The sequence below is a fragment of the Nicotiana sylvestris genome, chromosome 3, assembly GCF_000393655.2.
Source record: "Nicotiana sylvestris chromosome 3, ASM39365v2, whole genome shotgun sequence".
In the NCBI taxonomy this organism is placed as follows: domain Eukaryota; kingdom Viridiplantae; phylum Streptophyta; class Magnoliopsida; order Solanales; family Solanaceae; genus Nicotiana; species Nicotiana sylvestris.
The window spans coordinates 196835964-196859968 of NC_091059.1; the positions used below are offsets into that span (position 1 = coordinate 196835964).

Here is a 24005-nt window from a genome sequence, read left to right on the forward strand (position 1 = left end):
TAACAGAAGATAAGGGAGAAAACGGGTCTGTGAACGCCATGCAGCTACCTCGATAACTCCGATGAAAACTGAACAACAGAAAACTCGCTCTATGCCTCAGGAATACTTGTACCTGCACACATGGTGCAGAGAGTAATGTGAGTACTCCGACCCAGTGAGTAATAAATATAAATAATTACTGAAGGTAAGAAAACACGTTAAGGCACACAACATTCTATACAGAAGCAATGAAATCATTTAAAACAACAATTCAATGAAACATCATGTGAAATTTCTTTTAAACCAGTAAAACAGGTAATTTGGCAGTAAAATGACGAGTAGAAATCTGCCCCTCAGGCTCAATATCAAAACAACAAGTAGAAATCTGCCTCTCGGGCTCAGTATCAAAATAATAACTAGAAATCTGCCCCTCGAGCTCAGTATCAAAATAATATGTAGAAATCTGCCCCTCGGGCTCAGTATCAAAATAATAATTAGAAATCTGCCCCTCGGGCTCAGTATCAAAATAATAAATAGAAATATGCCCCTCGGGCTCAGTATCTCAGAACAGTATCAGCCCATCAGGCTCAGAACAGTATAAAGCAACCAGTCAATGAAATAAGAGCACATAATTATTATGGCAGATAATGCAAATAAAGAATAAATGCATGAGTGCAATGCAATACATATGACGGTACCCTCTGGTATCCATTGCGGCGTGCAGCCCGAGCCATCTATATTTATTTATCGTTGACGGCACTCACTGGGGGTGTGTACAGACTCCGGAGGGGCTCCTACAGCCCAAGAACAATATCAAGCCATCTCGTAGCATCAAATCTAGGCCCTCGGCCTCATATCAATCTCAGTATAATCACCCAGGCTCTCAGCCTCAATATCAATGTAATCAACCAAGCTCTCGGCCTCAATATCAATGTAATCAACTAGGCTCTCGGCCTCAATATCAATATAACACTGTTGCGGCGCGCAACCCGATCCATGCTCAGTCCAGAAATCATCATAAGCCCCTTGGGCATTTGTAAAACAGTAGTTCTCAGCCCAAAATATCCTTTAGAAATATCCTTTAAGTTTTCAAATCTTAGAAAGATGGCTGAGTTTGCAAAACAGTATTTAAAACCTTGGACTGAGGTCAAATGATATGCAAAATATGCGAAAACAGTGATATCAATCCCTGAAGGATTCAAATAATTGGCAAGAAGCCTACAATTGGAAACATGACTGAGGATATAAATTCTTTAACAAAATAAGTGAGGAAAACCAGTCAAAAATCCCCTAAGGGTTCTACAGGTCGGCACAAGGCCCCAAGCATGGCAACAAGCCCAATTCACAATAATAAAGTATACGTCTCAACCAAAAATGTAGTAAAATATCTCTCGGGACGGACCAAGTCACAATCCCCAACGGCGTTCTACCCCAAGCCCGTTATCCGGCGTGCAAGTCACCTCAATATAGTGTTACGATGTGAATTTCCGTGGTTTCAAACCCTCAGGACATCATTTACATCTATTACTCACCTCTAGCCGGCCAAATACTACTCCGTGATGCCCTTTCCTTTCGTATCGACCTCCTCGCGCGTCAAATATGGCCAAAACCACAACGAATACATCACAATAGGCTAAGGGAATATAACCCAATCGAAAAGACTCGAAAAATATAAAAAATCACGAAATTTGCAAAGCCCGAGCCCCGGGCCCACATCTTGAAATCTAGAAATGTTTACATCAAAATGTTCCTTATCACGCCACGAGTCTATATATACCAAATTCACATGAATCGGAGTCCATTTAACCCCTCAAATCCCAAATTTAGAATTTCAATCTCAAGCCCTAATTTCTTATAATTTGGCTATGTTTTCATGGATTTCTAGGATGATTCTTCAATAAAATCATGTATTTAACTCATAAAACTTACCTCCAATCGATCTTAGTTGAAACTCTCTTCAATCCCCGTCCAAAAGCTCTCAAAATGACTAAAACTGGTGGAGAATTGGGGTGTTTTTCGCGAATGAAAGGTAAACATTCTGCCCAGAATTTTTCTAAAATACTGTTCACCCCGTGTTACTGTTCTCCTGTGTACTGTTCACGGGTACTGTTACGGGTACTGTTCACGGATATTGTTACGGGACTGTTCATGGCACTATTCACGGATACTGTTTACGGGGTACTGTTCACGACACTATTCACGGATACTGTTATGGGGGCACTGTTCATGGGTATTGTTCATAACTACTGTTCATAGTGCTGTAAAAAATGTCGCAACTTTATTTTTTTCCTGCCTAAATCGATCCGTTAACCTTCCGAAATACACCCGAGGCCCCCGAGACCTCAACTAAAAGCACCAACATGTCTTAAAACATTATCCGAACTTGCTTCAATCGTCAAAACACCTCAACTAATGCCAAAATCATCAAATTATATTGAATTCAAGCCTAAGTTCTTTTAAAACTTCTAAAACACACATTCGATCAAAAACCTGACCAAACAATGTCTGAATGACCTGAAATTTTGCACACATATCCCAAATGACACAATGAAGCTACAGCAACTCTCGGAATTTCATTCTGACACCTGGATCAAAATCTCACCTATCAACCGGAATTCGCCGAAATACTAACTTTGCCAATTGAAGCCTAATTCAACACCGGACCTCCAAAATTACTTTCGGTCCTACTCCTAAGTCACAAATCACCTCCCGAAACTAACCGAACCGTCGAAATTCACATCCAAGCCCTCTTACTCATAAGTCAACGTCCGGTTAACTTTTCCAACTTAAACCTTATTAAAAGAGACTAAATGTCTCATTTCTTATCAAAATTGCTCCAAATAAATTCTAATGCACCCAATACCGATAATGAAACATGAGGAAGCAGAAAATGGGACGAACAAGACAGTAACTCATGAGACGACGGGCCGGGTCGTCACATTCTCCCCAACTTAAACAAACGCTCATCCTCGAGCGTACCAAGAGTTGTCCTGGAAGCCAACCAAAAGTTGAATGACCTTATCAAGCATAAACCCGGGATGATCCCACGTCACCCTATCACACATGGGTCCGATAACACGTTGTAACTAAGATCACACAATCTAGTCTAGCCCATAAATCATAGAGCCACATTTCACCTTTTCGGAATCATACACAAGATCAGAACCTTTTCGGAATCATACCTACATTCAGAATAAGTTTGAACCAGCTGTAATAGACCATGCCTGCAACCTTAGGTGCAATTGTATGATACCAATAACTCAAACAAATGCAACAATAACTTCCATTCACAACAGCTGGCCACAACAACCAAATACCGATAGAAATCTCTTATTAGCCAATGTCTCATTCCAACACTCTCATATACTGCCAATGATAATTGAAACACGCAATAAATCATAACCATTGCTCAAATCAACCATTCATGAGGCCATTTCTCCTCTACCAATTATAGTAACATTTTTTTTTAAAACCGAACCTCGATATTTACCCATCAAACATGCTGAAATCAAATCCGTTCGTATTCATCAATGACCCCAATGATCATCTCGAATCCAACACACCACTCTGGTGATATGACACCTCAATACAGGCCTAAGACACAACTTTCATAATACGCGCACCAATAAGAAACGACCTAAACATACTCAAGTCATGAAAAATGACTCAAACGAAAGAGTTGTACCTCAAGCTCATCAGTACCATCAGCGGACCCAACAAGAACATGCCGCAATACTACCGAAATATCATTATTTTAATAACATTACCTTTTTATGAGACATATACTTTCGCCAAGTCACTTTCAATTAGCAATACTATTTCCCCAATCATCCGAAGATCATTCACCCTAATCATGTGAAGCTTTTTTCTCTAATCACCTAGAAGAAAATCGCTACACATCTCATGTTCTACATGATGTACATAGGTATTGTTATAACTCTTACAATATTGACATGACGGATGAGGTATGCATAAATTCATGACCACTGTCGAGACAACGATTCATTGGTTCTATACTCCTGGCAAGAACTATCACCTCATTTTGAGCAAAATCATAGTCTTAGCTCCTTAATTTACTTCATATACTCAGATTGCACTAATCTCAATTTCAATGATCTCGTCTCACCCAGTACGAACTGCTCAGGCAATAAGCCACCCCAGACATAATCAAAAGTCGCATATGATGCCTCAATATGCCAATAAGCTACCAATTCGAACGCGGTACAAAAGGAAAACAAACTCTGGAAGGAATTACCAATCTCACACACTAATACAGACTTTCCTTAGAAAACAGGAAGCAAGGCATACAAAATAGCATATAGAAAACTATACTCAACATCACACTGTTGCGGCGTGCAACCCGATCCAGATAACATACCCATGGCGGCGTGCCACCCGATCCACACATAGATCTCACATAAGGAGATGCACATCGAGCCAAATTTACTCATTACAACAAAATACCGAGTATCGGTCGTAAGCATGCTAAGTGCATAATAATATCTCTGAGGGACATATAGCGTTATAAGCTACAAAACTCAAGCACAACTGAGGTGCGATGTACAATCTGAATTTCAAGAGCCAAGATGCTCATATAACGTCATTCCTACACAGATTCTCAACACATAGCAATTTCTCAAGTCGTCTCACAACTCACACGGCGCAATGTATCACTACGCAAAATATCTGACAATGAAACATCAACCTAACTACTCCTCCATGAGGACCGCGTTACTAAAATGCACACATCTGGCCTGATATAGAGCCATTATTCACATTAAATCTATCCATCGACTTCAAGCCGATTCTGATTCACACTGAACTAGTTTGATAACCTTTCAAAGGTCCATAATAACTCCCATTTTTCTCATAACACACAAGAACAACCATCACAATCGGGGTAATCCTCCCCAGTTCACAACCCAATATGCCAAGTGCCCTCCAGGCATGAATCTTTAATTTAACGACACCATCACAAACTTCATACTTGGTTTACATCTTTAATCAATCAAGTGATCACATGCCACACTTATATAATCTTCCCGTGGGACACACTCCCACAACCTACCACAACAATATCTGGAGCGTACCTCCAAACCATCGATCGCACTAACGCTGAAGAGCGATCAAGAGTCATTAACCGGGACGCAAAACCCTTTTTACAAAACACTGATCTTAGGTGACGCTGAAGACAATTCCAACTTACCATAAACATCGAAACTTATCTCCTGCTCATCCGAGCTCATGACATCTTGTCAAAAAAAATTCCTTCACTCGTGCCATTCTCGGCCTAATTTCCACAACCAGAACTGATTCACCAGTATGCATCAAATCTGAACTAACATAGTACATAACCGTACAATCCTTTAACAAATAGCAAGCTCCCCAACTTGTCTCGAAGACATAGATCACAACACATATACTCTATTGCTCCTTCATAAGCTTGTGGAAACACGAATCATCAGAAATTTTAATTCTTCTGCAATTTTTGCATTCACTCACACAACAATTAAGCCCACTCTTTAGGCGACAAATTTTTTTACTAAGTCCCAAATTTTTCAAAAATTTCGGCAGAGTTTCCTTTGTAAGTGGGCCTATCTACCTGCCAGAGAATCACCAAGACCATCCTAACAACATGTCCACAACTTGACAAAGCATCACAATGTATATCAACAACATTAATCTCAATATTACATGTATTATATTATCAAATTGATACATGGACATGCGTTGCACCTATTTGAATCATAACACATAGAAAATACCTTTCAATCCTTCATTATTGGGCTATTCAACCGAGTAAGAACATATTCTTTCTTTAATGTTTTCGACCCTCAAGGTGGTCTCCTTGACTCAACGATTTCATCATAATACATTTACAAAAGTGATCTCAGCTCCCAGACTTATCTAACTAGTATGACAAATAGATTCCCCTTATAAGCCAATTACCCACTAGCTTTACCTTTAGTTAATATTTTTTGTATAGCTTCCACTGCCATACACATTACACAATCACTTAATCTTCCTGAGTCTAAACTCATACTGTAACATGAAATTTACTTCACTCCAAATAGGAGACATAAAAAGATTCTTCACGCACCCATAACTTGGGACTACACATCCTATCACAATGGAAATCATACACTCAATAGTTCATCTATCATCCAGTAGACCTTCCTCGTCACTTCCAAGTCATATAGATACATCTCGCAGTACTATCATACTCCTCACGTAGCTATCCAGCCATGATTCCCACTAATACGGACAATACCGAACATAAAAGTTCAAAACACTTGCTCGCACAATCAGCACCTTAGTGCTCAAGCCATAGGCAAGATCCGGTCTCAAGTCCTCCAGACTGGCCTAACATCAAACTCACCGAGATCACGTCTCGCCCTTCTATCGGGGAATTACAAGCCATCAAGGTAAATCAAATACTGAGTGCTCGTTCGCGCATACGAACATATGGAAGGAATCGTAAGAGTTACTTTTCAAGCTGAATCAAGGATGCACGATAAGAATTCAAGAATGTGAAGTTTTCCTAAAGGTTCTGCAGCCTCTCGAGGATAAATACAGACGTCTCCGTACCGATCCGCGAGACTCTACTAAACCGGCTCATGACTCGCGAGACCAATTAACCTAGGCTCTGATACCAACTTGTCACGACCCAATTCCCGAACCTGGTCGTGATGGTGCCTCTCATGAAGACAAAGCCAACCATTCAACCCAATTCATCCTTTTAAGACAATTAATTAACACAATTATAGTATAAACATGGTTTAATAATATCCAATAGCGGAAAGTATAGATAAAATACGGAAATCCAACCCAACTCAGCCCTAACCGGGGTGTCACAAGTCATGAGCTACTACAGAGTTTACTAAAATTCTACAAAGTATGGAATTAGGAACAAAGTCTGAAGATATCATAAGTAATAGAAGATAAGGGAGAAAATGAGCCTTCGAACGCCATGCAGCTACCTCGATAACTCCGATGAAAACTGAACAGCAAAAAACTTGCTCTATGCCTCAAGAATACCTGTACCTGCACATATGGTTCAGGGAGTAATGTGAGTACTCCGACCTAGTGAGTAATAAATATAAATAATGACTGAAGGTAAGAAAACATCTTAAGGCACACAACATTCTATACAGAAGCAGTGAAATCATTTAAAATAACAATTCAGTGAAACATCATGTGAAATTTCTTTTAAACCAGTAAAACAGGTAATTTGGCAGTAATATGACGAGTAGAAATCTGCCCCTCGGGCTCAATATCAAAACAACAAGTAGAAATCTTCCCCTCGGGCTCAGTATCAAAATAATAACTAGAAATTTTCCCCTCGAGCTCAGTATCAAAATAATAAGTAGAAATCTGCCCCTCGGGCTCAGTATCAAAATAATAATTAGAAATCTGCCCCTCGGGCTCAATATCAAAATAATAAGTAGAAATTTGCCCCTCGGGCTCAGTATCTCAGAACACTATCAACCCCTCAGGCTCAGAACAGTATAAAGCGACCAGTCAATGAAATAAGAGCACATAATTATTATGGCAGATAATGCAGATAAAGAATAAATACATGAGTGTAATGCAATGCATATGACGGTACCCTCTGGTATCCATTGCGGTGTGCAGCCCAAGCCATCTATATTTATTTATCGTCGACGGCGCTCACTAGGGGTGTGTACAGACTCCGGAGGGGCTCCTACAGCCCAAGCATAATATCAAGCCATCTCGTGGCATCAAATCTAGGCCCTCGGCCTCATATCAATCTCAGTATAATCACCCAGGCTCTCAGCCTCAATATCAATGTAATCAACCAGGCTCTCGGCCTCAATATCAATGTAATCAACCAGGCTCTCAGCCTCAATATCAATATAACACTACTGCGGCGCGCAGCCGATCCATGCTCAGTCCAAAAATCATCATAAGCCCCTTGGGCATTTGTAAAATAGTAGTTCTCAGCCCGAAATATCATTTGGAAATATCATTTAAGTTTTCAAATATTAGAAAGATGGCTGAGTTTGCAAAACGCTATTTAAAACCTTGGACTAGGTTCAAATGATATGCAAAATATGCGAAAGCAGTGATATCAATCCCTGAAGGATTCAAATAATTGGCAAGAAGCCTACAATTGGAAACATGACTGAGGATTAAATTCTTTAACAAAATAAGTGAGGAAAACCAGTCAAAAATCCCCTAAGAGTTCTACAGGTCGGCACAAGGCCCCAAGCATGGCAACAAGCCCAATTCACTACAATAAAGTATACGTGTCAACCAAAAATGTAGTAAAATATCTCTCGGGACAGACCAAGTCACAATCTCCAATGGTTCTCTACCTCACGCCCATTATCCGGCGTGCAAGTCACCTCAATATAGCGTTACGATGTGAATTTCCGGGGTTTCAAACCCTCAGGACATCATTTACATCTATTACTCACCTCTAGCCGGCCAAATACTACTCTGTGATGCCCTTTCCTTTCGTATCGACCTCCTCGCGCGTCGAATCTAGCCAAAACTACAACGAATACATCACAATAGGCTAAGGGAATATAACCCAATCGAAAAGACTCGAAAAATATCAAAAATCACGAAATTTGCAAAACCCGAGCCCCGTGCCCACGTATTGAAATCCAGAAATTTTTACATCAAAATGTTCCTTATCTTGCCACGAGTCTATACATACCAAATTCACAAAAATCGGAGTCCATTTGACCCCTCAAATCCCAAATTTAGAATTTCAATCTCAAGCCCTAATTTCTTATAATTTGGCTATGTTTTCATGGATTTCTAGGATTGATTCTTCAATAAAATCATGTATTTAACTCATAAAACTTACCTCCAATCGATCTTAGTTGAAACTCCCTTCAATCCCCGTCCAAAAGCTCTCAAAATGACTAAAAATGGTGGAGAAATGGGGTGTTTTTCGCGAATGAAATGTAAACATTCTGCCCAATTTTTTTCGGAATTACTGCACACCCGCGTGTACTGTTCACCAGTGTTACTATTCACGGGGGTACTGTTCACCGATACTGTTACGGGGTAGTGTTCATGACACTATTCACGGATACTGTTACGGGGTACTGTTCATAACTACTGTTCACAGTGCTGTAAAAAAATGCAATAGCTTTATTTTTTTCGTGCCTAGATCGATCTGTTAACCTTCCGAAATACACCCGAGGCCCCCGAGACCTCAACTAAAAGCACCAACATGTCTTAAAACATTATCCAAACTTGCTCCAATCGTCAAAACACCTCAACTAACGCCAAAATCATCAAATTATATCGAATTCAAGCCTAAGTTCTTTTAAAACTTCTAAAACACACATTCGATCAAAAACCCGACCAAACGATGTCCGAATGACCTGAAATTTTGTACACATATCCCAAATGACACAATTAAGCTATAATAACTCTCGGAATTTCATTCCGACACCCGGATCAAAATCTCACCTATCAACCGGAATTCGCCAAAATACTAACTTCGCCAATTCAAGCCTAATTCAACACCGGACCTCCAAAATTACTTCCGGTCCTGCTCCTAAGTCACAAATCACCTCCCGGAACTAACCGAACCGTCGAAATTCACATCCGAGCCCTCTAACTCATAAGTCAACGTCCGGTTGACTTTTCCAACTTAAACCTTCTTAAAAGAGACTAAATGTCTCATTTCTTATCAAAATCGCTCCAAATAAATTCTAATGCACCCAATACCGATAATGAAATATGAGGAAGCAGAAAATGGGACGAACGAGACAATAACTCATGAGACGACGGGTCGGATCGTCACAACAATATCCAACTCTTAGAGTTTCACGTTGATTCTCAATTATTTTTCTTAAGTTGGATTTGTCCAGACCATGGAATAATTATTTTATATCTTAATCATGCTCGTTAAGCCGTATGTAAACTTGTGAGATTTTACTATAGAAAACGTAATTCCATATTGCTTTTAAAAACTTCTAAACTTGCTTAAGTTAAATAATTGCACTATGTCATCATTGAAGCAACTTTCTGTAAGGAGTTGTTCACTCAAATTCATCTATAATCTATCAATTCCAATCGTTTCATAGAATATATTAAATCTGATTCTGAACCCGATAGGCGCATAACTCTAAACCAAATAGAACTACTATCCGTAGAAAAAACAATTCCCAGCACCCTATAAAGTTTCATAAATCAAAGAATATGGGAAACAAAACTATAGAGAAGAACTTACCATTATTTAGTTGAAAGAGACCTGCCACAATTTACTTAATCTTGAAAACTTTTTTGTTATTTGGTTTCGATTATTTGATGAATCTAAGACCTTTGCCGATAGGTTTAGTTGCGGCAGAAGCTTTGACTTCATTCCTTAATCCCCTTTTCTTTTTTTGTTTAATCTTTTCTATTGGGCTTTTATCCTTATTATTATTTTGTTTAAACAATTAAATTACTAATATGCCCTAACATAAATGTGGGGTATTACATCGGTTCCGCTTCTGCGGTCCTTGATCCACATTTGCGACCCACTGTCTTATGCCTCAGACAGCATCTGCGGTTGCCTAACCGCTTCTGCGGCGTCGCACCTGCGGTCCAAATTCTGCAAGTGTGAAACCAATAGGTTCAGCAAAGTTCAGCAATTCCTAAGTCCATTTCAACTTCTGTTAAGCATCCAAAACTCACTTGAGGCCCCGAGGACCTCAACCAAACATGCTAACCAATCCTAAAACATCATACGAACTTAATCCAACCCTCGGATCACATCAAACAACTCTAAAACCACGATTCACCGTCCAATCCAAGCCTAATGAACTTGAAATCTCAAGAATTCTACAACCACTACCGAAACCAACCAAACCATGTTCGATTGATCCCAAATTTTGCACACAAGTCATATTCAACACTATGGGGCTATCCAACTTTCGGAATCGGATTCCGACCCCGATATCAAAATCTCACTATCGATCCAGAAACTTCAAAAATTCAACTTTCGGAATTTCAAGCCTAAATAAGCTAGGGACTTCCAAAACACAATTCGAACACGCCCCTAAGCCCGAAATCATTCAACAAAGCTAACAGATTCGATGAAATTCCATTTCGAAGTTGTCTTCACACTGTTCCGACTACGGTCCAAATTCTAAAGCTTAAGCTCTAATTTAGGGACTAAGCGTGCCAAAACACTCCGAACTCAAAACGAATCTTCCCAGCAACTCAAAATAGTAGAAACAAATATGGGAAAGCAGTTAATAGGGGATCGGGGCATTAATTCTCAAAACTACTGGCCGCATCGTTACATCCTCCCCCTCTTAAAACATTCGTTCCTCCTCAAACGAGCATAGAGACATACCTGAAGTGGTGAAAAGTTAAGGGTAACGGCTGCACATATCCTACTTGTTCCCCCACGTCGCCTCCTCGACCGGCTGACCCCGCCACTGAACCTTCACTAATGCAATGTTCTTTGACCTCAGGTTTTGAACCTGCTTGTCCAATATCACCATTGGCTCCTAAACATAAGATAGATCCTTGTCCAAATAGACTGAACTGAAATCTAACATATATGATGCATCACCATGGTACTTACGAAGCATCGAAACATGAAATACCGGATAAAATCCTGCCAAGTTGGGAGGTAAGGCAAGCTCATAAGCAACCTCCCCAACACGTCGCAATACCTTAAAAGGACCAATAAACCTCAGACTCAATTTTCCTTCTTCTCAAATCTCATAACGCCCTTCATAGGCGAAACCCAAAGCAAGATCTGCTCTCCAACCATATAGGAAACATCACGAACCTTCTGGTCCGCATAACTCTTCTGTCTGGACTGGGCTATGCGGCGTCTATCTTGAATCACCTTAACCCTCTCCAAGGCATCCTGAACCAAGTCTGTGTCCAATAATCTAGTTTCGCCCAGCTCGAACCAACCCACTAGGGATCTACACCGCCTACCATACAAAGCCTCATACGGTGCCATCTAAATGCTGGACTGATAATTGTTGTTGTAGGCAAACTCCACAGTGGCAAGAATTGATCCCAAGAACCTCCAAACTCCATCACACACGCACGGAGCATATCCTCAAGAATTTGAATAGTGCGCTCGGACTTTCCGTCCGTCTGGGGGTGAAATGTTGTGCTCAACTCCACCTGAGTACCCAACTCATGTTGTACGGCCCTCCAAAACCGTGATGTGAACTGGGTACCTCTATATGAAATGATAGAAACTAGAATACAATGCAGACGAACAATCTCCCGGATATAAATCCCAGCCAACCGCTCTGAATAGTAGGTAGTACACACAGGAATGAAGTGCGTAGACTTGGTCAGCCGATCCACAATCACCCAAATGGCATCGAACTTCCTCAAATTCCATAGGAGTCCAACTACAAAGTCCATGGTGATCCGCTCCCACTTCTACTCCGGAATCTCTATCTGCTGAAGCAACCCACCCGGTCTCTGGTGCTCATACTTTACTTGCTGACAATTGAGGCACCGAGCTACAAACCTAACTATATCTTTCTTCATCCGCCTCCACCAATAGTGCTGCCTCAAATCTTGGTACATCTTCGAGGCACCCGGATGGATGGAGTACCGTGAACTATGGGCCTCCTCTAGAATCAACTCTCGAAGCCCATCAACTTGGGTACACATATCCGACCCTGCGCATCCTCAATAACCCGTCATCATCAATGGTCACATCTCTGGCATCACCATGCAGAACCTTGTCCTTGAGGACGAGCAAATGAGGTTCATTATACGAACGCTCTCTAAATACGATCAAACAAGGAAGATTGAGAAATCACACAAGCTAGAACCCGACTGGGCTCCGAAAGATCCAATCTCACAAACTGGTTGGCTAAGGCCTGAACATCCATCGCCATGGGACTCTCCGCTGCTTGTAGATAAGCCAAACTCCCCAAATTCTTTGCCCGGCAACTCAAAGCATCAGCCACCACATTGGTCTTGCTCGAGTGATACAAGATAGTGATGTCATAGTCCTTCAGCAGCTCTAACCACCTCCTTTAGTGCAAATTAAGGTCCTTCTGCTTGAATAGATGCTGCAAACTCCGGTGATTAGTATAAATCTCACAAGGAACACCATACAAATAATGACGCCAGATCTTCAAGGAGTGAACAATAGCAGCTAACTCGAGATCATGGACATGATAATTCTTTTCATATACCTTGCAACTGTCTGGACGCGTAGACAATCACCCTACCGTCCTGTATTAATACCACTCCAAAGTCAATCCTCGAGGAATCACAATAGACAGTATAAGACCCCAAACCTGTAGGCAATATCAATACTGGGGCTGTAGTCAAAGCTATTTTGAGCTTCTGGAAGCTCTCCCCACACTCTTCCGTCCAATTGAACGAAGCACCCTTCTAGGTCAGCCTGGTCATATGTGATGCAATAGAAGAAAATCCCTCAACAAATCGACGGTAATAACCTGCCAAGCTAAGAAAACTACGGATCTCTGTAGATTAGGATAGTCTGGGCCAACTCTACACTGCTTCCACTTTCTTCTGATCCACCTTGATCTCTTCATTCGATACCACGTTACCCAAGAAGGCCATGGAATCCAACCAAAACTCACATTTCGAGAACTTCGCATATAATTTCTTTTCTCTCAAAGTTTGAAGCACTGTCCTCAGGTGTTGCTCATGATCTTCCCAACTCCGGGAGTATACCAGAATGTCATCAATAAAGACAATGATGAACGAGTCAAGATAGGGTCGGAACACACTGTGCATCAAATGCATAAATGTTGCTGGGGCATTGTCAACCCAAATGACATAACAAGGAACTCGTAATGACCATAACGAGTCTTGAAAGCAGTCTTCGGGATATCTGGCTCCCGAACCATCAACTGATGATAACCTGAACGCAAGTCAATCTTAGAAAACACTCGAGCACCCTGTAACTGGTCAAACAGATCATCAATACGAGGCAAAGGATACCGGTTCTTCATTGTAACTTTGTTCAACTGACAATAATCAATGCACATACGCATAGAACCGTCTTTTTTCTTCACAAACAAGACAAGAGCACCCCAATGTGACACACTAGGCCGAATAAAGCCCTTATCAAGAAATTCATGTAACTGATCCTTCAACTCCTTCAACTCAGGAGGATCCATACAATAAGGAGGAATAGAAATGGGCTGAGTTCCCGACAACAAATCAATGCCGAAATCAATATATTTGTCGGGTGGCATACCCGGAAGATCAGCTGAAAACAAATCAGGGAAATCTTGTACTATTGGAACTGAATCAATTGTAGGGGTATCAATACTGACATCTCTCACATAGGCTAGATATGTGTCACACCTTTTCTCAACCATTCGTTGAGCCTTAAGGAATGAAATAACTCTACTAGGAGTGTAATGTAAAGAACCCCGCCACTCTACTCGCAGTACACCTGGAATAGCCAGTGTCATGGTTTTGTCGTGACAATCAAGAATAGCATAATGGGCCGACGACTAGTCCATGCCCAAGAGAACATCAAAATCTACCATGCTGAGTAATAACAAGTTGGCTCTGATCTCAAAACCACTAAGAGCAATCAAACACGATCGATAAACGTGGTCCACAATAAGAGAATCTTCCACAAGAGTAGAAACAAAAACATGGGAACTCAAAGAATCCTGAGATACACCCAAATGCGGGGCAAAATAAGAGGACACATAAGAATAAGTGAAGCCTGGATCAAATAAAAGTGATGCATCTCTATGATAAACCAGGACAATACATGTGATGATAGAATTGGAGACGAAGCCTTAGTACAGGCAGGAAGGGCATAGTATATGGCATGGCCTCCCCCTATAGGGAGACCTCTACCTCCCCGACCTTCAAATCTAGCTGGCTGGGCAGGTGGGGCAGCAACTGGTGCTGTGATCATAGCCTAGGAACTCTACGGAGCACGCTGTGGTTGAGAAGTCTGTAGAGGTGCACCCCTCCTAAGTCTGGGGCAATCTCTCACCATATGGCGTGTGTCGCCACACTCAAAACAAGCACTGAGAGGACATGGCGGTTGTGATTGGCTCGGGCCAGGTTTGTTGGACTGACCACTGAAAGCACCTCGTGTAGGAGGCACACTATATACTAGAGGTGCATAATAAGGCTCCTTAGGGTCTAGGAGGAGCTGGAATACCACTGATTGCTAGAAGTGTGGGCGACTCACATAACCCCTGCCATGACGAACTGCAGCTGGGGCACGGGCACCAGAGAAATGGCCCGATTCTCGAGACCTCTTGGCCTCCCTCTCCTCTCTATCCCGAGCAAGCATGCCCTCTATTCTCCTAGAAATTCTCACCACCTGCTGATAAGATATATCCATCTCCAACTCCCGGGCCATGCTGGACCTGATGCTGGGAATGAGCCCCTCAATAAACCAGCAAACTCTCTCACGAATTATAGAAACCAAGGCCGGTGAATGCCTAGCTAAGTCAATGAAACAGATATCATACTCCGAAACAGTCATAGTACCTTGGCGCGAATGCTCAAACTCTACGCGTCATGCGTCCCTGAGGCTCTGAGGAACATACTCCCTCAAAAACATATCTGAAAACTGGGTCTATGTAAGGGAGCTGCCTCAACTGGACTATCCAACTCAAAAGTACGCCACCACTGATAGGCTGCTCCTCAAAGCTAGAAGGCAGTGAAAGAAACCCCACTCGATCCTGATATACCCATAGTGCGGAGAGTACGGTAGCACTCCTCCAGAAATCCCAGGGCATCATCTAATGCTAGACCATTGAATGTAGGAGGCTTGTACTTCTTGAACCTCTCAAGTCTCCGCTGCTCATCCTCCGAAGCTGCTGCCCTATCCTCGGGCCGAACTAGGGCTATAGACGGTACAGGTATAACCTCTAGGATCTGATCAACCTAGACTCGCTGCTCTAGGTTGCAGGTAGCGGGAGTCTGTGCTCCTCCCCCAGCCTAGGATGTGGCTGTAGCAAGCGGAACCAACCCTGCCTGAGCTAGAGTGGTGTACATGCTCATGAATTGTGCAAGGGTCTCCTGAAGAGCTGGAGTAGTAGTAGTAGTAGGTGTATTAGGTGCTTGGCCTTCGGCTGGAGCTGCTGGTGGATGCTCTGTGGTAGCTCGCGCGGGTGCTCTGGCTACACCACGTGCGCGTCCTCGACTTCTCCCCCGACCGCGACCTCTGGCGGCTCTAGAAGGGGGCACGGGTGCCTGGTCATCTCCAGTAGCACGTGTCCTCACCATCTATGAAAGAATAGAAGATAGAGGTTTAGAATTTTGATATAGAAAAATCTCGCATGACAAGGAAATCAATTGAAGTGGAATTTTCCTAACAGTTACATAGCCCCTCGAAGATAAGTACAGACGTCTCCATACCGATCCACGAGACTCTAATAAACCGGCTTGAGATTCATGAATCTTATGAACCTAGAGCTCTGATACCAACTTGTCACGACCCAAGTTCTCCCTCCGTGAACTGTCGTGACGGCACCTAGTCTCTACAACTAGGTAAGCCTAACCAGTTGCGGAAAATAGGAATTTAAAAGTACAACTAGCCATCTAACAGGTAAATATAGATAAAATATTTAAAATATCACTCGGCATATACAATAATAACACTCTCAGCTAATAATAAAACTCTCAAAACCCGAAATCTTATGAATCACAAACTAGAGAAAATACATAGTGTTCTAACTCCAGTAGTCTAAACAAAAGTAACTACAGAAGTTTTATAACTAAAAGGGAGAATAGATAGGGACTTCTCGATCTGGGAACGCGGCAGATATACCTCGAAGTCTCTGTAATCACCTCACCTCACTAATAGTATGGCTGAGCAGAAGAACCTAGATCTGCACACGAAAAACATGTGCAGGAAAGGGCATGAGTACACCACAGTGGTACCTAGAAAGTGCCAAGCCTAACCTTGATCGAGTATTGACGAGGAAGGTCAGGGCTCTACTGGTTATATACATATAACAAGGTAAAATAGTATAAAATGTGACAACATAATTAAAATACCAATAGTCGATAAAGAATAAAAATCACAGAAGAATAAAACTCAGTACACAGAGATAGCAACAGGGGATCTCCCAAGATAGCGTCCCGTAGTCCCAAATGTAAATGTGCAGAGGATCTCCCGGGATATCATCCCGTAGTCCAAATAATAAATATGCAGGGAAATCTCCCAGAATACCAATCCGTAGTCCCAAAGTAAATATCTAGTACAGGGGGATCTCCCGGGATCTCGTCCCGTAATCCCAATTATAAATGTGCAGGGGGATCTCCCGGAATACTGATCCGTAGTCCAAAAGTAAACATGCAAGGGGATCTCCTGGAATATCCATCCGTAGTCCCAAAGTAAACACAACAGTCTTAAGAAGGAAATCTACAGTTCTATTCGAGAATAAATAGGAGTTTCTACTCTAAACATGCTGCACATAATCCAAATAAGCAGTTAAAGCAGATACGATGATTAAATCATATAGTCATGCTTTCCTAAGTTAAACAGAAACTTGAAATACAAGTATTGCTCAATTAGAAGAAAACACAGATATTTACTTAATGAAAACGAGGTTTTTCAGCAATTAACATGTGTATGCACTCGTCACTTCACGTGCACGACACTCATATAATAACAATACCAAAATACTAAGGGGAGTTCCTCCACACAAGGTTAGGCAAGCTACTTACCTCGAACCAGCTCAATCAATACGAAATCATGCTCTTACCACGAGTATCCAACTCCGAGTGTCCCAAATCTAATCAAATAAATTTCATAATGTAAATATAACTACAAATAATGAATATAGCTAAAGGAATTGAAGCTAAGGTAAGAAAATAGAAAAATGCTCAAAAATCCTCCCCGGTCCCACGTCTGAGAATCGGATAAAAGTTATCAATTTAGAACACACATTCACTCACGAGAACGCTCGTCCAAAAATCACTCAATTTCGACAACTAAAACCGATTCAAAACCCAAAAACTTGATTGGGGAACTTTTCTCAATTCTTCCCAATATTTCACCCCAAATCTGAAATTAAATGATAAAACTAAGCTTAGATTAATGGGATATAATCATAAAAGAGTTAGGAAACAATACCCATTGATCTTCTCTTCAATAACCCCACAAAATCGCCTTCCACCGAGCTCGAATTTGATTTTTTTGAAGTTATGAATTTCAAACCCTCGATTTTTTCTTCTCTGCCTAGCGAAATCTGCTTCTGCGAGGGGTTAACTGCACTTGCGGCCCCGCTTCTGTGGCCAATAATCCGCACCTGCAAAATTTCATTATATCTCCAGACCCGCACCTGCGCCCCTCTTCACACAGATGTGGTTCCGCTTCTGCGGTCCTTGAGCCGCATCTCCGACCCACTACCTTATGCCTCAGACCACATCTACGGTTGCCTAACTACTTTTGCGGCGCCGCACCTGCGGTCCAAACTCCGCAGGTGCGAAACCAGCAGGTTCAGCAATTCCTAAGTCCATTTCAACTTCCGCTAAGCGTCTGAAACTCACTAGAGGCCCCTAGTACCTTAACCAAACATGCCAACCAATCCTAAAACATCATACAAATTTAATCCAACCCTCGGATCACATCAAACAACTCTAAAACCACGATTCACCCTCCAATCTAAGCCTAATGAACTTGAAATTTCAAGAATTCTACAACCGATGCCGAAACCAACCAAACCATGTCCGATTGATCCTAAATTTTGCACACAAGTCGCATTCAACACTATGGAGCTATTCTAACTTTCGGAATCCGATTCCGACCCCGATATCAAAATCTCACTATCGATCCGGAAACTTCAAAAATTTAACTTTCGGCATTTCAAGCCTAAATAAGCTACGGACCTCCAAAACACAATTCGAACACACCCCTAAGCCCGAAATTACTCAATGGAGCAAACAGAATAGACCGAATTCCATTCCGAAGTCGTCTTCACACTATTCCGACTACTGTCCAAATTCTAAAGCTTAAGCTCTCATTTAGGGACTAAGTATCCCAAAACACTCCGAAACTCAAAATAAATCTTCCCGGCAATTCACAATAGCAGAAACAAACACGGAAAAATTACTTAATAGGGGATCAGGGCGTTAATTCTCAAAACGACCGGCTGAGTCGTTACAATTGATATCAAAATACTTTATTTTCCAAATAAAAATTTTCAGTTAGAAAATATTAGTACAGTAGTTGAGCTTTATTTTTAAATAAAGAATTCTTATTTTAATTTAATTTCAATAAATAAGATTCCATATATAGTTCTTATGTGATATTTTCTTTTTTGACTATCTCTCACAAACTCTCCTTAAGATTGCCAAATGTCTTTATTATAGTTTCTCGGTTGGCTTAACCACAATCCAAACTTTATTCTTTATATATATATATATTAGAAGAGATGGTTTTCGACATGGCTGCTTACCTGTGTTTTAATTTTTGTTTAAGGGCAGTTTGGACTTTTAACAGAATCTAATAAGCTATGTCCTTTAAATCAAAAACTGAACGGCGGGTCCGAACTCGGTCGGAAAGTTTGAATTTTTTGTTTCCCTCCCAAGACAAAAAATTATATATATTTAATTATCCAATAAAAATAATTATAATTCAATATCATACATTTTGGCAATTAAGGACATTTATGATGGGGCAAAGACTCGGGTTAGGACAGTAGGAGCCGACTCTGAGGATTTTCCGGTTGTTATGGGGTTACACCAAGGTTCTGCGCTCAATCCGTTCCTATTCGCCCTGGTGATGGACGCGTTGACACATCACATTTAAGGAGATGTGCCATGGCGCATGCTATTCGCCGATGATATAGTTCTAATTGATGAGTCGCGAACCGGTGTTAACGAGAGGCTGGAGGTTTGGAGACAAGCTCTTGAATCTATGGGTTTCAAGCTTAGCAGGTCAAAGACGGAATACGTGGAGTGTAATATCAGCACTGAGCAAAGGGAAGTGGGCGTGGATGTGAGGCTTGAATCACAAGTCATCCCGAGTAGAGACAGCTTCAAGTACCTTGGGTCGGTTATCCAAGAGGGGAGATCGACGAGGATGTTACACACCGTATCGGGGTAGGATGGATGAAATGGAGGTTAGCATCTGGAGTATTGTGTGATAAGAGAGTGTCACTAATACTCAAAGGTAAGTTCTATAAAGCGGTAGTTAGGTCGGCCATGATGTATGGGGTGAGTGTTGGCCGGTTAAGAAATCACATATCCAGAAGATGAAGGTAGCAGAAATGAGGATGTTGAGGTGGATGTGTGGGCACACTAGGATGGATAAGATTAGGAATGATGTTATTCGGGAGAAGGTGTGTGTGGCTCCCATTGATGACAAGATGCGGGAAGCAAGGCTCAGGTGGTTCGGGCACGTTCAGCGGAGAAGCCTAGAAGCTCCGGTAAGGAGCTACGAACGACTGGTTGTGGAGGGCCGAGAAGAGGTAGAGGGCGGTGTAAGAAGTATTGGGGGGAGGTGATTAGGCAGGATATGGCGATGCTTCATCTTACCGAGGACATGGCACTCGATAGGAACATGTGGAGGTCGAGTATAAGGGTTGTAGGTTAGGAGGTAGTTGAGTCTTGTCTTATGCCATAACTTTGCGAGACTAGTTTGGTAGGGACATTATTTTGCTTTTGCTTTGTATCATTCTTCTTGATTTCATGTTGTTCTTATTTTTCATATATATATATTCTTTCATATTATTTCTGTGGTGTTATTAATATTGTCTTCTTTTGTCTTTTTGTCTTTTTGAGCCGAGGGTCTTTCGGAAACAGCCTCTCGACTCCTTTGGGGTAGGGGTAAGGTCAGCGTACACACTACCCTCCCCAGACCCCACTAGTGAGATTTCACTGGGTTGTTGTTGTTGTCGTCGTCGTCTGCCCGGGCAAAAAAAATGTTAGGAAATTTTATTATGTTAAGACGAAATATATGGCTTATAAAAGTATAGCTTAATATACTTTACATGAAAATAATCATGTTCCTGTCTTTGTATCAAACCAAGTAGAAGCAGCACGTCTTTTTATCCACTTAGAAATTTAAAGACATACATAACAATAATTATCTACAACCCTTTGAAGAAAAAGCTCCAAATAACAGACAATTAAGTACGTTAAGGAAAAAACTTAATTATAAGCTCTCGTTTGCACAAATCCAAATAATACAAGATATATGTCTTCTATATACAAAATTAATATATCTTTAAATCATGGTTAAATTAAATTACTTAATTTGATTTAAATATAGAGACTAGAGTGCAAGTAATTAATTATTTTTCTCATGAGTAAGTCCTCTAAATCCACATATACTTAGCAAACAATAGCTGAATATGTTGATAATCATATTTTGCCCAGGATAAATTTCTATGTGAAATGTAACCAAATATGCGCGCACACACACAAAATTATGTATGTAGAGACTTACATAGGTATTGAGTTGGCGTATGAAACTGGAGAAATTGTTGTGCTTAAAATATTTTGGTAACATGCTCAGAAAACTCAGCTGGACACCACACAACAAAACCACTTCCTTCACCATTCCATGAAACTACCTTATTATTCTCTTCTTCTTGCTCCTCCAAAAGATCATAAGTTTTCAACAAGAACGGCGCCGGGCACTTCGTTCTCAATGACCGTCCAATTTTCCGGCTGATATTCCGACCATCTGCCGGTGCCGGAATAGCATGTGTAGCCATGGCTATGTATATTAATGGAGATTCTTTTTTTTGTTGAGTAACCAAAAGGAATTCTGGTGCGGTGGTTCTTACTTATATTGGTGTTTTTGGAGGGGGCACGTTTCTTTCTATTTTCTCTCTTTTTGTGAGATTTCTTTGTCAAGTGCATGCAACTTTTTCTATCTAGACTACCAAAAGTGACACATTCGACTGTGGATATTTTTATTGATTTTTTTTTTGGGCATTGAGACGATAGTGATATTAGAGGCTTGGTCAGGATTTTAAATTTATAGATTTGGAATCTTAATTTTTTTAAGTTATTTAATTTTAAATTCTAATAATTTATATATATTTAATTAAAAATTTAAGATAAATATATAATTTGAACCAAAATTATTGAGTTCGACCAAACGTGTATCCGACGTATGGCGGATGAGTGATATGATTATCTTGATTAGAAGATGTGTAGAAGTTTCACGATTCTTGGATATAATAAGCCAAATATACGTGGAATTTGGACACATGTGCCTCTTGGAATTTCTTTTAACTAATAAAAGACCATACTCATTCTTCTAACATGGCATACAACTATCATATTGCTGTCGTGTGCTGTGTAATGTTTTGAAGTATTTAAGTTTTGTACTCCTATAGTAGTAAAATAAATTTTGTATATACTTATATAATTTAAGTTAAAATAATGAATGCAAGTGTAATGAGAATGAGCCGCGAATGCTGACTCGGCTTCAGAAGTGTCTAGAAAAGTAATGTCACTTCTCATATTATTTAATTTAATTCTTCAATTTAATTTTCATACGTTATTCCGCGACCATACTCATGAGACATACTTTATCCATTTCATTAAGTAAGAATGTTCGATTAAAAACGATATTTTAAAATTATTTTTAAAATTTGTTATGTGAAGTAACTTGTAATATTTCTCCGACTAGAAAATTGTGATATTTTAAGCAAATAAGAATTTTAAATTAATTTATTTTAAAATATAAAAATGTGGCATTTACAAATTCAAAAAAAGAGATACCACATGTCACGACCCAAAATCCACTAAGGGTCGTGATGGCGCCGGACACCGTTGTCAGGCAAGCCAACCAAAATACTTAATTAAATTATCGTTTTAATAATTTTGAAAACTATGGTTTTCCTCCAATTTTACCAGTAAAGATAATCGTTTCAAATCGAATATGAATATTAAGCAGTTAATACAAGATACCTCATAATCATCTCAGAACCCGGTGTTGTGAGCACGTGATTTTTGTTTCGCGCGACAATCACTCCAAAAGAAATAAAAAAATAATAATAATTGGTCCTGCTGTACAATTTTTGGATTTTTACATGGCACTTTGTTAATTATTTATGATTTTTTGCCCATTTTATTTTATTAAAACAAAATACAAAAAATGTATGTGTCATGCATAATTTGAACCGTAATCCGGTTGTTAAATAGAAAATCATAAATAGGCATCTTTGTCCGTGATTTTGTTCTTGCTTGATTTTACCTGTTTTAAAATATTTTAAGGTGTGTGCAAACAATTGTATTAAGTGTTTATTTAATTTTAATTTGATTTACTTAGGTTTTGTTTTTAAAATAAAGAAGAAAATAAAATAATAATAATAAAAAAAATCTTTTCGGACTTGGGCCAATTTTAAACAAATTGGCCCAAACAAACTCAGCCCAAAACCCCTGTGCAACCCAGTCCAGTCCAGCTGACACCAAAGACGTCCAAACGACGTCGTAATGGTTAAGTCTGATCTGAGCCGTTGATCTCTAAATGATCAACGGCCAAGATCACCTCCCCATAACCCACTGATGACCCCGACCCGTTTCCACCCGGACCGACCCAAACCCTCTAAAGATGAAACGACACCGTCCCCTATCAGCCAAGAGATCCTGACCCTTCATCGCACCCCATCCAACGGTTAGGAATCAACCCCTCACTAACTATATAAACCCATAACCTTACCCTGCCCCCCTATCCGAACCCCAGCTTTAGGTCACCTTCGTCCTCATCCCCTTTCCCCTTCCAAAAACCCTAGCCGCCCCTGTATCCTTCACCATGAAAACCGGCGGCACGGACGCCGGTGACCCCACCCTTAACACCATAGAACCCCCTTGCCATCCGGAACACGGATCTGTTAACCACGTAGTTCGAATCCCTTCCCACCTTCTCGAATCTTCATTTGAAGATTCGAGTCGGAACCCGATTTACACCAATCGACCTCAACTTCACACCAGACAGTCCCCAGACCCCCTCGTGACCAAACCATGCTTGGTTTGGTCCGAATCTAACCAGGGAAACACGAATCCCAGATCTAATTTTTGAACCCTAGTTTTCTCCGTGCATGTTCCGTGTCTGTTCAAGCCGAAGAGATTAAGGTCTA

At 40.7% G+C, this 24005-nt stretch overlaps 1 long non-coding RNA gene across 2 annotated transcripts; it reads right to left on the minus strand.

Annotated features, from left to right (window-relative positions):
- Positions 1 to 41: 41 nt before the first annotated feature.
- Positions 42 to 21712, minus strand: LOC138886958 (uncharacterized). 2 transcript variants are annotated; one of them, XR_011405925.1, is made up of 4 exons: positions 21359 to 21712; positions 17632 to 17699; positions 6960 to 7023; positions 42 to 112 (listed from the first exon to the last, which is right to left on the minus strand). It is a non-coding gene; the product is annotated as an uncharacterized lncRNA (long non-coding RNA). The 2 variants fall into 2 exon arrangements; XR_011405924.1 differs by lacking the exon at positions 42 to 112 and having other exon boundaries at positions 6802 to 7023.
- Positions 21713 to 24005: the final 2293 nt, after the last annotated feature.